Source organism: Acanthopagrus latus, chromosome 15 (genome assembly GCF_904848185.1).
Source record: "Acanthopagrus latus isolate v.2019 chromosome 15, fAcaLat1.1, whole genome shotgun sequence".
NCBI lineage: Eukaryota > Metazoa > Chordata > Actinopteri > Spariformes > Sparidae > Acanthopagrus > Acanthopagrus latus.
This window is the reverse complement of record NC_051053.1, coordinates 22,797,736-22,812,270: the sequence shown is the minus strand read 5'-3', so window position 1 is coordinate 22,812,270 and position 14,535 is coordinate 22,797,736. Positions and strand designations below refer to the sequence as shown.

General features: G+C 41.2%; 1 long non-coding RNA gene across 1 annotated transcript; it reads left to right on the top strand.

The window, feature by feature from the left end:
* The first annotated feature begins 2,560 nt into the window (after positions 1 to 2,560).
* Positions 2,561 to 11,942, top strand: LOC119033622. The gene is made up of 3 exons (XR_005079324.1): positions 2,561 to 2,575; positions 5,150 to 5,548; positions 10,117 to 11,942. It is a non-coding gene; the product is annotated as an uncharacterized LOC119033622 (long non-coding RNA).
* The last annotated feature ends 2,593 nt before the right edge of the window (positions 11,943 to 14,535 follow it).

The window sequence follows — 14,535 nt, the reverse complement described above, 5'->3', positions numbered from 1 at the left end:
TCTGTGTGTTTTGACCTTTTGTACGCATAGAAATCATGGAAAGCATTTTAAGGTAACTAGAAAACTGACCTTTTGGAGAATTTCTTTCAGGGTGAAGACTTTCAGAAACCCTGTCCGGTGCATTTACATCTGGACAGGCAGAAAGGCAGACGCCCACGTTCACTTCCTAATCCTGTGCATTTTTCCAAACACAGAAGAGTTCATAGTATTTACTGTACCTGAGTATACAATCTCCTTCCTGTTTACACCGACAACCACATGTCCAATGCATGTGAATGATCATGTGATATATGATATAGAGAACTCCTTTTTCAAAAGAGCTGTGTATGTCTGCAGTAGGCAAACGAGGGAATAGAGCTTTTAACAGCCGTGCTGCAAGTGGGACAGAACAGCTGTTATTGTTAACATAACACATCCTGTTCATTCCTAGTTTACCATGACAGTTATCACAGTGAGCCAGAATGTATAATAGACCCTTTTCAGGGCACACATTTTGAATTGGCAAAGCAGGAAAAGCACAGGTGGATATTGTAATGGCTGCATTCCATTTAAGTGAGCCGCTTCCAAGGCTCTGGTGTTGTGCATGCTTTATCACTGACATGGCCTACTGGGGAACTTTACTGAGTGGAGACACAGAGAGCCGAAATCACAACCCCAAACTTTGTTTGGCTGTGAATTCAGAGAGACAAATTATTTTTTGATCCCGCTTGAATGGTGTAATGAATCACTCACACAATGTTTATCAATTTAAAAGATATTTTTTCAAGTAGGTAAGTATGAAGGTTGCAGTTTGTCGTCACAAGCACCAACATGGCCGCCGATCACAATAAATCTGTCCATATTTTTAATTTTTAAGTTACAGGTTATAATGACTGTTCAATGAAAGAGTGTCACTAATGTGGCTGTTGGCTGTTTAGACTTCATAAATATGTAGATTTCAGTCTTATATTACAGAACTTTTAGACAAACTGGGACTTCTATTGGAATATTATCATTTAAGTTGATCATATGTGATGAAAGACATAATTCAAATGGGATCAAATAATTATTTCCCTGTCTCACTATTCACTACCATGCAATGGTTTTCTTAAATTAGGTCACATGGGGCAAACCGGAAGGGGCGTGGCTTCAACTCTCTATCAATAACGACGTCAGTCGCACCTGTACTTCTCCTGCTGTTGGGCCATTTTTGAGCCACCATCAGTTTATACAATATTAACACCTTTGGTTTCCCTGCCATCCCTTGGTTAGTTAAAACAATTACACAAAGAACGTAAGTGCTTGTATTCACGACAGTCTCCCTCTAGGCCCACTCAAAAAACTATCATGGCATGGCTGACACAAGTACGTAAAAAACAAATAATACAGGTAAAACATGCTTCCAACCAACACAAAAGTCACATTTGTGACTTGACAGGCTTCAGGTGATGTAAAAACACATCTGTGCACATACTTTCATTATCTGTGTGGCTGTCGGCTTGTCAACGTTCAGCTCCATTCGCTGCCGCTGGTTCACATGTTCATGTTCATGTTCATGTGTGTACCTACCTTCATAAGTTGCACACGGTTTGCCGCAGAGCGCACACTCATTCATAATTCTCTTGACTTGTTGTGACATTTCTGTCGCTGCTCCTTTAACACAAGAAGCAGCGTTGACTCACTGCAGCACCGGCCTGCTTCAGTGCACATAGAAAGACTCATTAAGAAAATGATTCTCCCTCTGTCTCTCTCCTTCACTTACAAAACACACACACATTCAAAACATTTCTAAGAGCAGCAAAATCCACTGCAAGATGGATTTTTTCTCCAATGCATCCCCTGGACATTAAGGACATTGTTATTTAAATCTGTCTGTATATTATCACAATTTCACTAAGAACATTTCCTCTTCATGATGAGCCTTTTTAATCTTCCCAGGATTAAGGTGTTAAACTAACACCACTTAATTTGCAGAGCCGAGCAGCTCGATGACAAAGTCCTAAATGTCATTACATTACAACGATATCAGATGAGACAGACTGGTGAGATGATTTGGTGTGAAGTTGAGTAGAGCAGCAATTACTCCTCATGATCCGGCTGTCGATCCACAGGGAGACAGAGAGACGACCAGCTGCGGAAATGCGGTTATAAAACTATTATCAAGACACTTGTGTGCATATGGCTCTTTCACTCCACTCTGCCCTCATTCACTGGACTCAAATCATTATAGGAAACTACTTCAGCAGAGGTGGAAGGAGCTATTTTCGGCGCCGGTCGTTCAGTATCGAAAACTGAGTGCTGACCGTTCGAACAGGTCAGCTGCCAATCGCTTATTTCAGCAGAAGGTTGCTTAACAAAGAAAATAGTTTTTCTAACTTGGTCAAGCTTCTCTGGGTTATTATGTTTGCAAAGGAAAAATGCATCCATGGCAACACACTTCGTCCTTGGCTTCATGCGCAGCACATCCTGTCCTCATTGTGAAGTTGACTCAAGAGCGGAGTGTCTGTTGGGAAGTGCATAAAAAGCAGAAGCTTGAGGCTGATGGGAGGTTGTAACTGGATGCTGCAGAACCGAACGGAAGCCGACCTGAGAGACGGTAAATACGACTGTGGAAGTCTCTTCCTTAGCAACAAGCAACATTTGCCAAGTTTTGCCATTCAATGGTAATGAGTGAAGAGAACTCACTCTGTGGGTTTTGTCAATAAGTGTGTGGGATTTAGCAAGGCAAATTTTTTATATAGTGTTATCCAGCCTTTGGCCCTTAAATATGTATATTTTAGGGCGAGAGAAAATAGCATTTAAAAGAATAAAACCTGTTTGGTTCATGATCACTTGATTTCATGTCATAATACTTGGCAATTAGAGAATGTCTAGACCATAATCTTCAATTTACAGGGACCCATTAGTGTACCCATCATATACTTCACATGTGCTATCTAAGTGATACGGAGAAATAATTATTGGTTTCATGTTGGAATAAACCTCTGCGACCAACATCACAACAATAATATTCCTGTAACCTTAAAGCACCTATTTGTAAGATAGCTGATTTATGACCCAGTAAGCAAAAGACAGTCTCAGCTAGATAGAACTTGAATTTTCCGGCAACTGGCTGCTCATCAAAAGGATCTTGAAATTGTGTATTATTCGTTTTTGCCCTCACCTGTTTGTCATCATCTGTGGTGGTTTAACAGGGAGAGTTATTGGTCGCCAGTCAGAGGGTTGATGGTTTATGCCCACCTTTTTGTATTGTTTTCTTTTGCTACAAATACAAGTGTTGCCCTTTATGTTAAAGCCTGGGCATCCGGTTTATATACAGCCGGCTATTATACCGTTTATCTTTTAGACATAAAATTGCTTGCTGGGTGAGTCTCTCTTCTGTCTCGTCACCTGACCTACTAACCCAAAGCGTCAGTATTTAAGTTGGGAATGAGACTCAAAAATCAACTATTTTAGAATAGGAGCTTTAAGAAAAACTATGTTAGAGGACAGAGTTGGGAATGAAATAAGAGAAATAAAAACTACGAACAAAATAAATGGGATTAATTTTATTGCAATCTAATGTCTGTCTAACTCTGAGAAGTCCTCCTACTAACTCGGTAAAATAGGTCGTTTGTGCTTTTGAAAACTGACAGAAACAAAGTTGACGGTTTCCTCGGGTTCAGCTGCTGGGATACCAGTGTTGAGAGTTGGTAAGGAGACAGGACATGAATCGGTCTCCGTAGTTCAAGTCAAACACTTTGTACAACTCTGCCACTGTGAAATCAAACCGCCCCTCATGTGTAACAACATCACTTGTCTGCTTTTGGCATTGAAAGTAGAGATGTTGTTTACTGAGAGCTATTTTGACAAGGTGAACATGAGTGCTTTCATTTTCCTGCGGTTGACAGTCAGATGTCTGAAGGAAGGCAGGGCAAATTGGATGCGTTGACAGATTTATTATGGTTACCAAGGTTGCTTACCAGAACTCATGGGGCAAAAAAAGGATTTTTCAGTTTTTTGTAATGTATACCTTCTTGTTCCTTGCTCCAAATTTTCAAGACTGAAAAAGAAGCAGCCTGTATTTATACACTTTTTTTAAAAAAAGATTTTTGCCTCACATGTTGAACATCAATAGTGGTATTGTTTTAAAAAGGTGGGAGGATGATCAGCTACAGGTGAATCTAAACATTTTTCTCTGATCGGTGCAGAAGAAGGCTGCACTACACTGTTTGTCGAGAATGGCACGTTCACTGGTGCTATTTCTTCTATTTCCTTCAATAGAAAGCAGCGGGGATGACAGATGGTAGGTAGGCAGAGAGGCAAGAAGAAGAAATTGGCAGGTAGAATATAAACGAGTCTGCCAGGCAGTTGTCCGTCATCAGCCAGAGAAGCAAACAGCCAGACAGTCGAACAGTCAGCCAGCCAGGCCAGCAGAGAGCTTGACAGTCCTCAAGCCAACAAGAGTCCATTGATAGAGTAGTTACATCTAGGGATGGCAGGTTCTTCTGGAGGCATTTTTGCAGCAATCAATAAATGTGCGATAACAACCTGAGAAATAATCCAATATCAGTGGCTGTTGCTGTCCTCTAAATGTGGCTGTTGCTGTCCTTTAATATGATCCAATTATCTCACTCAAGACTGTATGAAAAGATATGTACCTGCCTGAACTCTGCCCATACGCTTATTGCACATGACTATTCAACACACATGTATTGCTAAAGATATTAGAGAGCTAGTGGGACAAGAATGGAAGAGAAAGTGCAGCCAAAATGTCCCTGTGCAAACATTCTTGCTTGACTCCAGTGAGATCTGTCAATAATTGTGTTCACTGTCAGTCAGCAGCCGACTCAGTTAGTACAAAGAATCACATCACATCACATACAGCTGTGAGGAGGAACTGTCATGTTGGGGAGCCTTTCTGGACCAAAGTGGGTTTGTGATGGCTATTTCGCCCATGTTTATATGATTGTGGCATTAAACAGAGTTGTGTTTATTAGACTCAATGTAGTCAACTAGCCACCAACACATCTCTCTCGCTATCTTTGTAGTCAGGCAGTGCACGTGTATGTGTTTTGATGGAGTAGGATTGTTTTGGTTTGATACATCCAAAATATAATTCTATCTTGCTAATGTCTATAATCTTACTATGCCCAGCTTTAAAACCCCACCAATTTTATCCCAAATACAGGCGATGGCAGACCGGAAGGAAGTGCAAGGACATGGCAAACACAACAGACAACTGAACTAAAGACCGGACTTGAATACAACCTGAAGTAACGAGGGGATGAGGTGCAGGTGGAGTGAGGCAGAGAAACACAAGTGATCTGAGCTGATAGGCTGGAGAAAACTGGGAACGGTGCTGGGCTTACGAATGAGATGCAGTCCAGGTGTGAAGGGAAAGCAGACTGGGGGAGGTTAGCAAGGAAAAAGGAGTGAAACAACAAAAGACACCACAAAAACCCAGAAAACACAAATAAAATGAAACTGAAATGACAGGACCATGACAATCACCTCTGCTTACCTGACCTCTGATGCTGTTGACATCTGAAGAGCATCTCAATTGAAGTGTACTGATGCCCCAAGAAAGGTAAAATAACACTGAATCTTTGAAATTTCACTGTAGGACTGCAGAGGACCTAAAATGTAATGTGAGGTGTTGAATTGTTGCTCTTAGCAAGCAAACAAATGTCCTCTACCCACTTCAAAATCAGATTTGTTTGTATGGTAGCAATCTCTTCAGCGGTAGGGCTCCCGTCATGAAGCCATTTGTCATTTGACTGTGTACTGTGGGGCAGTGAATGCTGCTATAAAATCCTGGATTTATTCAGATGTCCAGGCCGCACAAAATGCACCGACTGAAGCCAAAAGCATTGTTTCATTTTTTGATGCATACCCACCGCTATTAACATGCCAGGTTTGATTTGTTTTGGAGAAAACTGCCAGCCTTGGTGAGATTTTGATTTTGAACCTCACTGGGTTTCTGCTACAATGATTTTTTACACCACAATTCACAAAATGCAGATGATTCAGTGACCAATTTCATTCAGGTAATTTCCATTAATACTGCAGAAGGCTGTAAAAAGTCTGACTGTTTTCACATTATTTCCTCTTTATTTCCGTACATGCCTCCATGCCATATTTTCTAACTTTCTTCTTTCCAATACTGCATAACTTTCCTCTCCTTTTACTTCCTCTCTGCCTCTTCTCCTCTTTCCATTTCTCTATAATTGACAGCATGCAAAGTTGACATTACATGTCATGCCTCAGGAATCAACCTCCTTTACAGCAACGATTAAGTGCGTGTAAAGATTAGGAGAATTATGCTGTTTTTCTTCTTCTCATTTCCATCCACTTCCCATTCTCCTTTTTTTTCTTCTATAAGGAACCTGTAATTTCAGGTTTTTATGAAACTTAAACTCATATTTAAGCTAAAATAAAATAATAAATCTTTACAGCTTAACGGCTTTTAATATTAATGTGCCAGACCAACATCAAATCACTCAAGCTGCACGTCGTTTGAAATTTCAGCTAATATCTGCCATATTCTTCTACCACGGAACACCAGGTTTATTATTTCATCTGCCGTTTCCTCTCTTATGACATAACATCATTTTTTCAAAAACAGCCACTTCTCTCAACTTTTGCACATGAAAGCGCATTCAGAACACACAAAAGGTCAGTGCTCTCTCACAAGTACAGATACAGCAGAGCAGAGTGCTTTCAAATGCTAGGGAAGGTTGAACTTTTACGAAAAAAAAAAAAAAAAGGACTGAACCACTTTTTCCAGTGACAAACGAGAGCAAAGGATGTTTCATGCTGCGTGGGAGGCTGGCTTTTCTTCAGCGGCAACAAAAAAGATGGCCATAGAGAAATAAATTCTTTATTAATCTGGTCATGACTTGTTTCTATAAGGCCTGGCTCAAAAGAAAATCTGGCATGGTCAGCAGTGTCTCCTCATTTTCTACACTGAAATATAGATTCATATTCACTTTCAGCCTTAACAAAGGAGTTTTACTTCCCTCAGTTTACTGCTGCATTGAAGATAGAAATCTTCTGTCAGTCAGCGGGACAAACAGGTGAATAAAAAAAAAGTTAGAGAGAACACACACACGCACACACACACACACACTCTCTATACCACACAATGCGTGGGACTGGTATGGTGACGAGAGATATAAGTGAACATGACAGAGAGAAGGTGTAGCTCATTATCACAGGCACAGAGACTCGGCTGTACAGTATATGTGTGTCTGTTCAAAGTGTGCCTCTGTCAGAGTGTGTGATGGATTTTGTGCAAGAGAGAGAAAAGAAAAAAAAAAGAGTGTGTCTGTGAAGATATATTCCTGGGAGAATCAGACAGCGGCCGTGTGTGGTTTCCTCATTATAGAGAACCAGATAGGCAGTGCCTTCTGCTAAGTGAGGATCAGATTTACCATTAAGATAAAGGTCACGTAACACACAGAGATAAGAGCACCTATGTATTTAGGCTTCCTCTGACACACAGAATGAGAGAGATCCTAAACAAGTACACTTTGATACAGAAAGGCAAATGTCGTTGATTCAGTAAAAAACAAAAGCAGGAGATGATTGCACAATGAACGAGTATCTGATTAAGATTCCTCATTACAGACTACAATCTGTGAACTGTGTCTGAACAATCCAGCACAAAGAAATATATTTGTCATGGTGTATTTGTGTTTGAGACCACCACACACCAGGCCGATGGTCGACTGTCAGGCATTGTCAGGGCAGGCAGTGAGAGTCCGTGGGCTCTAGATAGTGTGGAGGACCGTTGGCACTGGTCGGCCCCCGTCAGAGTCTTTTTGGCTCAATCAGCATGTAAAATTGGTGGTGGCTCGTCGGTGAGAGAAATCACTCTGATTGGCTCTTCAGGTAAGCGGATCAGTGCAGAAAAGAGAAATGAAATATAAACAGAAAGCGCCTCGAGGACATAAATGCAAAAAACACCAAAAGTTAGTCCAGCACCCAGTGATGAGGAACAACAAGCCAGTGACCACAGTTCAGTTCTGTGTTCCAACATTTGTAAACCACTGCATGTTTTAAAGAAGACCTCAGAATAATAACCAGCTGTGTTTGTGGTGATGGTAACAGGTATTTTCATCAACAAGTTAACAACCTTTGCCTCCCGGCTGGGTAAGAACTTGTTCGCGTTTAGCATCCATAACAACTGAATATAAGAGAAAGCTGTGAGAGCAGAAAACAATTAGTTCACTGTAAATTTCTTACACAAACGACATGGATGTATCATTGATTCAAATTATATTTCCACTTCAACGACAGTGGTGAGAGTAGATTAAAAGTAGAAGCCATAGTCGGAGGGACAGGAGGTGGTTTATAACTCAGGCCCTAACATCCTCACACAGCACAGGCAACATGCCCAAACCCACTGAACCAAAGCGCTCCCTCCCAAGGTCAAGCTTGTGGTTTCCCACTTGGGAGCAGAACTGGGAAAATGAATGAGTGCAATCATACACAGCTAATACAACAGCATAATGGGAAGAAGCTGAAATAATGCAATTAAATTAAAGCGCTCATGTGTAAAAGACTAACCACGCGGTTAGGTTGGAGGAGAAACAGGAGTGTAATCAGCGGAGACATTACAGGGGACAAATTAATGGTCTCTTTTCTGTGCACTTAATTTGGGATTTGTTTTTTTTTTTTGTTTTGTTTTTATTGTGACTTTGCTTTATTGGCTGGTATACAGCTGAGCAGGAGAGGAAATGAAAGACAAAAGGGATGTTACGAGGCAGATTTAAACCTCTGGCACTGCAGATGGAGGGTTTGTGCCGCAGCTCGTTCAATCCATAAGGAGAGATCACTTTTCTTCCTTTTTGTTCGTGACAGTTGGCTGACACTTCAATCCAGACGGGCATTACATCATAGATCACACTGTGAACGGGGAAAGAGACACTTTATAGGCTTCTGTCAGTCATGGTGCTGTACCATGAGCCATGTCTAGACTTCAGAATTCAAACTTATATGAGACAACCTTTTTGATTTTCTCCAGTGTCCCTCTGATTTGTGCTTGGCTTGTATTTATGTTTGTATGTAGATCCAGGTATGTTTAAAATATCCTCAATACTCATTTGAAATTCACCTCTAGATGCTGTTGACCTTCAAGAACTTTGATTTCTACCATTCATATTGATAAAGACAGGTCGTTAGATGGCCTTCGACCCCGGGAATCCAAAGGGAAATACAATATACCTATTTTTATCCAATCGAGTGATACATCACAAGGTTAGACCCTCAGGACCCAGAGGACAAGACAAGGGAATACCTGGAGTTGGATATGTCCTCAAAGAAGTATGATTTTGCATAAAACTGAGCTGTCTGTCTAGAAGAAAGATGCAAATATTTTGTAATAATTGCAACATTCTCACAGGAAACCTTTTGCTCAAAGCCTAGAAACCCTACAACAACCAGAATGCACTGTACCGCACCAGAACAATGAACATACACGTACAACAGTTCAGCGTTGGCAACATATACCCCTCTTAATGCTTGAATTGTTTTAATTTTCTCTCCTAGTACTTTTGTCCCAGCCTTTCTCCTGCCAGCTGTTTAAAAACAGCAAATGTTGCCAACAGATTAAAAATTCAACATTCTTAAAAAGTTGTGATGTTTTCAGTCTGCACAAAAAACTCAACAACAAAAAAAATAATAATAACTCTTCAACTATTACTGCTTATTATTGGAAAATTGTCATGGAATCTTTTCAGAAAATTAAATGTTTTGAAAATCGACTTTATAATAACACATGATGATTGGTCAATTTGCTTCAGCTGAGCTGCACACACACAGTGGTGACATGTATTTGTTCTCCAGAGCCATTTGTATGCACCGGCTTAATCTGGCATTTGAATTGCATCAATGGAGTCCTGAGTCTATTGACCTTTGTTAATTGAATGCACTATTCTTATCTGACACGCTGATGTCAACAAATCCGACATCATGATTCCTGCCAAGATCTGCTAGTTCGGTGAAGATATAGAGTTTTAATTATTCTTTATCACATCTATTATGTTTGCTGAAAGGGACTCTGCGAGCGTGGTGTGATTTTCTGTTGTTCCACCGTCTTTTCATGTGGGTCTGTGTTTTCAGCCGCTAATTGTCTGTGTTTGTGTTGCGCAGATAGATGCCAGCAGCACACTGGGATCAACGACATGACTTCAAGTATCACCGACGGCCAATTTCGATTCGTGACCTGACTTTCATGTCACTGGAGAGATCACAACAAGCCACTGTGAGCTGGCTGCCCTGAGCAACACGAAGGTCAAATTACTCAGAAGCAGGAAGAAGGAGTTACACAGAAGTAACCTGATTGGATGGGAGGATTGGTGACCTTGGCAACTACCCATTATCTAGAGCTCCCAAAGGGGGGGGGTGAAGGGAGGAGAGGGACACTTCAGCAATCTCAGAGAGAGAAATCCAGAGGGATGGTTTCTCCAGGAATCTCCAAGCCTCCATCTATGTTCCCATCCCTCCAGGTGCAGGATCACCTTATCACCCCTTGTTCTCTCTCTCTGTTGCCCCCACTGCCTCTTCCTCTAAATGCCACTAAATGAAAGACTCACACACAAACATATCTCTTCTAGTCCTCTGTTTATCCTAACACACACACAGACTTCACAGTGGGATGCTGGGAGGCAACAAGAGGCGACAAAAAGAAGATTAGTGAGGAAGATCAAGTGTAATTCAAGGTCGCTCCTCTCATTAGATTCAGACACAGAGGGTCTGAGTAAGGATATAAATAATTCTGGGAAAATCTTAACACCAGAAAATCCGAAGCCACAATCATCTACAGTTCATGCATACCCCATGAGATGAGAATGTATGTTAAGCAGAAAGATAAAGCTTTTAATGCATGTATATGTACACTTATAATGTTTTATTTTTCTTTGAGGTTGAAAGTCTTTTAGAGCAGATTTCATGCCTTTTGTATAGTTTATGCAGTTATTTACAGTTTAGTGAGGGAAGTTTAGGGTCCCACAACCCACTGGTGACTTGCCAACAGTTCCCAATCCTTTTGTTCTTTTTGAAAAGCATCCAGGCTTCTGCAGTTTTGGTTAATTAATTCTGGTAGTATTCATAAATAGAATAGCTTTTACCTATCCTTGGGTATGTTGTCCTCTTTGGACATTGCTGGGTTTTTTTGTTGTGGTCGCTGGTCTGCAACGAGAACGTCACCAACCCACAACAAACACATTCACAAAGATTTTCCTAATTTTCTCTTAGATTTGTTTCTTAAAAAAAAGAAAATGTCACACATGCAAACCCGGTTTTAACAAGAAATGCATCCAAATAGTTCTATATAAGAGCAATGGACCCCTGCAGCGATGTAGCACAGTCTAAATAGAATGAATGACAACTACTTTTTTCTTCTTGGCTTTCACAAAAGGCAACTTGTTAGTTTTCACACTGCAGGATCATCAGTCAAAAACAAAACAAAAAAAAAAAACAACTGGAATTTAATCAACTTGGAAAGAGGAGACATTCATTTGCTAAAATCTGAAGGTGATTCACTGAGTTGAAGCGCACAATTATCTGTGCCAGAAAAGTCTCTTTTATCACAGAAGGAGTCGGTTCTTTGTACAACATAGTGCTGCATATTTATCACTTTACACACTATTGAGTACGACTGAGCCAAATCAGCACCACCAGCATTACAATCTGCCTGATTATGTATTCAACAGATGAGTTCATGAGTGCTGCTTCATAATACCAAAGCACTACAGTGCGGCATGCCAGCGTCAAAACACGGCGTTTTGCATTACTGAGTACGTATATAAGTGTGTCTGTGGGTGTATGACCATGACATCAAAACCGAGTCGCAACAACACGGTACGTGTTTGTGTCGAGAATACCACAAAGCACTTAAACTGATGAATATGTATGTGTATGTGTAAATAACTGCAACTGCCTAATTTAATAAAATTCAATAAAATCCATGCGTATGATTCCCTGTGGTTGCGTGTGTCCATTTCCACAGAATCACATCCAAACGACATCACAGTGTGTTGAACGTGCTTTCAAATGAGAACACACGCCGGATCTGAATAAAACCGCTTCAAACGGAATAGTTGATGCAACAACTTGTACGTGTTTACAGTTAATACATGTGGCAGATGTAACAGCTGTGGATTCCATTTCAGATTCCTGTCATCCTGTATTAATATTTAACATCCTCTTTTTTCCACGATCTGTGGATTTCTTGTCTTTAGATTTAGACAAAAAAACAGCCAGTTCTTTCAACTAGAAATGAACGAGGGCTTTGTATAAAATCGTCTTTGAGTAAACAACAAAAAGCACTAAATGATGTAATAAGGAATATTAATGATACTCTGCTAACGTCCCCTGTGGGCTTCCATAAGTGACTTGAGACTGTGACAGGTTGGCTCTTTTTCAGCTGAACTGAGCACCTTTTGTAAGCTGCTGTAAGCGAGAGCTGACACCGCGGAGCCTGCAGGTCAGTTCTGAGTCTCACTGTTTCTGACAATAAACAGCAGAAATAAACTTGGCTCACTGAACGCAAAAATGGAATAAAAAGTGTTGAGCCAAATGCAGTGAAGCACTAAAACGTTTTAAGGCTAGGAGTATGAATTTAAAAACCTTCCAGGAGGTCCTTAACTCTCACACTGAACACGAAGGAGGAGGTTCCTGTTCTTATTTGACCTGACTATCCTCCCAGGACCTCCGTCTTATGTGAACTTTGCGGCTCTTTACCTTGCCTGACTTTCTCCTTTGCACCTGTAATGATTACAGCAGCCACTAGAGGTCACACTCTGAAAGAAGTGTTGATATGTTTCACAATAAGTTGCTTTCACGGTTGTTTCTACAGATAAGGTGGGCTGTTGATTTAACTTTCTTCCTCACTGTTAGCATCCAGCTTGATGTCTTCTTTCTATTGGTCTGTGTTGGATAAATGCTACGTCTTTGTGTAGTAATGACACCAGGTGTTGATAGTGCTAAACCAGTGGTTTGCCTGCACGTGTGATCTTTATGTGTGATATAAACAAATTATGAACACTGATTTAATGCTCCACCGAGCAAGCACGCTAAGAGACTCCAATCTGAAACACCCACGATGTAATTCCTCAACCAACAGGTGCATGCTGGGACAGGTAGTCGTATAGATAAAAGAGATTGCCTGTTGTATGCATAAGCTGGTTATCGGCCATCGATATTCACTGAATTAAAGTAATATCAGATGTTTATATCTGTTGGACACTGAGCAGCTGGTGGCAAGAGGCATGTGGAAAAGAACAGGAAGAGCATATGTCAACGTGTTTGGTGTTGAACACAAAGGCTTTAGGCAATCAGGACAATGGCTTTCTGTGGGAGGCACAAAATGAAAAATGCAAGCCGTGGTTCTTCACTCCTCTTCACTCCCCTTTCTCTCAGCCATAATCCTCTATTCTCTATATCCATTTGGGTCATGGCTCAACACTCCACACATGTGTCTCATAAGAAGGTTTTAAGGCGAGGGAAGTGTCGGAGCTTTCTCCCTCACGCCTGCCATTGTTCAAAGAAGGAGGGATTTTACAATGGAAGGGAAGGAAGTTGAAGCGAGAGCAACAGAGAAAATGAGGCAGAGAGGTTTTTAAATGAGGGAAATTGAGAGCTTTGATTCTGTCATTGCACCAACAATTGTCATCTGAGAGTATAAAGACACAATTAGAGAGATTAACTGTCAGTTTTACATCTGAGAATACAGTAAAGACTAAGAAGAGGCGAAGGATAGAGGAGGCCGGAATAATACGGGGTTAAATGGACACTTATTCAACTGATGGATGGGTGAGTGGCCAAACTGATGAATGGGATAGATGGATGATAAACCCATGCATGGAAAGAGTCGAACTGCCAAACGAATGGAAGCATCATCTTGTTTTTTGATGGGCGAGTGGAAGCAGGAAGGCGTGACGGCACAGCGGGATGGATTGATTGATGCTAAACACACACACACACACACACACACACACACACACACACACACTCTGTTACCAGGCCACTTTATAACAAAACAACCTGATGAGAAACACACTTGATCCTCAATCCTTTTTCTAAACCCCCTCCTGCTGCTTCTGTAGAGCTATTACGCAATCCTTTCATACGCGGACACGCACTGATTGGAGCGGAGTGGCAAAGTGCCTCCTATAGCAGATAAATGATGTGTGCTGCAGCAGCCTGTGGACAGAGATACAGAGAGGAAGCTGGAGGGAGGAGAGAGATTGGGGGAGGAAGGGGGTGGGGGTGATGCAGAGATGGATTAAGAGAGAGGATGCAGAAGGATGTGAGCGTTCGAGGCACACACACACACACATCACATCCACACACACTAACACTCAGGTTAGTCATCGCTGAAACACTGCAACTATTCTCAGCTAACTCTCTCCATCTGTCTGTCTCCTCTCTCCTCGTAAATTCACTCAATTATTCTCTTCCTCACACGAAGTCTGTCCTTAACGGTGGAGTTGAGTTTCCCTCCCCCCTTCTGGCAGATCGGCTAATAGAAAGAGATTCTCTTATCTCCTCTACCAGTAATTTGCTTGA